The sequence below is a fragment of the Geospiza fortis genome, unplaced genomic scaffold (assembly GCF_000277835.1).
Source record: "Geospiza fortis unplaced genomic scaffold, GeoFor_1.0 C13481240, whole genome shotgun sequence".
NCBI classification, from domain to species: Eukaryota; Metazoa; Chordata; class Aves; order Passeriformes; family Thraupidae; genus Geospiza; species Geospiza fortis.
In genome coordinates this window covers 1-1,227 of record NW_005061042.1, presented here as the reverse complement: position 1 = coordinate 1,227, position 1,227 = coordinate 1, and the positions used below count along the sequence as shown (strand labels likewise).

The 1,227-nt window shown below is 44.5% G+C and overlaps 1 long non-coding RNA gene across 1 annotated transcript; it reads left to right on the top strand.

The window, feature by feature from the left end:
- Window positions 1-88: 88 nt before the first annotated feature.
- On the top strand, window positions 89-1,069 carry LOC115949440. Its single transcript, XR_004082894.1, has 3 exons — window positions 89-158; window positions 751-904; window positions 1,007-1,069. It is a non-coding gene; the product is annotated as an uncharacterized LOC115949440 (long non-coding RNA).
- Window positions 1,070-1,227: the final 158 nt, after the last annotated feature.

The window sequence follows — 1,227 nt, the reverse complement described above, 5'->3', positions numbered from 1 at the left end:
TGTGTTGTTGGTACTGCCATAGCATGTATTTTTACATCCATTTGTTGTAGTTTATTTCTTAGGGCCATTTTAATCTCGTTTTCTGCTCAGTTTACAGATGATCCGACACTCGCAATCTGCAATGACAGCGGAGGCTCCGTGTTTGAACTGTCATTTAAGTAAGACAATAACTCTCTCCAGAGAAAGGACAAGAAACCAATTCTTGGTCATGGTTTCTAAAACCTAAGGAGAAAAAATCCCATTGAAACCAATGAAGTTACTGCCTGACTGTTGAAGGTGTAATTTAGGGCTGCAGTGTAATTTCTCAGCTGAAGGAAGATGCTGTGTGGCAGTGCAATAGCCAAAGAATAGCCTTAGTTGTTTAGGTGTCACTGTATTGTCCAGAATTTGACACTCCTTGTGGGCTCTTGGTGGCTGTCACAAAAGTGCTGCCTCTTGTTGTATCTTGGCTCATTAGTGAGAGCTGTCCTGCAGTAGCTGCTCGTTATACTCTTGGCCTCTTCAAGAGGAGGGATGACAAGGAGGAAGGATTGACAGTTAATCTGATAAAGCCCAGGAACTTCCCAAACCTTATTCTCAGATAAGATCTTGAATTCTTGTCTGTATCTGAGCAGCTGTATGAGATTGCCTCCAGTTTCATGTCAGAAGTGATCCCTGGAGCTGTGCAAGGGACTTTTTAGAAGGAGTGTTTATGAAGGATCACTTCTGAGATTGGTGGGCTGCCACCAAGCTGATCTGTGCTCTTTGCAGGAGGGTTATGGGAGTGAGGACGTGCGAGTCTCGGTGTCTCTTCAGTGGCTCCAAGGGGGAAGTTTGCTGTATTGAGCCATTACATGCAAAGGTTGATTTGAGAGACCATCCTATCACCCAGTATTCACTGCTGGCCATGGCCTCCCTCACCAAGGTAACTTGCTGCTTGTGGGAGGCTTGATGTGAGAGATCATCAAGGAGAAGTTCTCTGCTGTATACTCAAATATTTTATTTTGCCTTCTTGCTTTCCTTGAAGATCCTGGTTATTGGCCTGAAGCCATCTTTGAAAGTGTGGATGACCTTTCCCTATGGCCGTGTGAGTAATAAGGCAAAACGGGTGCTTTTTGGGTTATGTAAAAACATTTTCTTGGAGGGAATGAGATGAGATCAGGAACAGGTGTTTGGTACCACTGCCTTCCACAGCACTATGGAATTGCAGTGATAATCTGTGTGTCTGATGTGTGGAGGTTGTGGCAG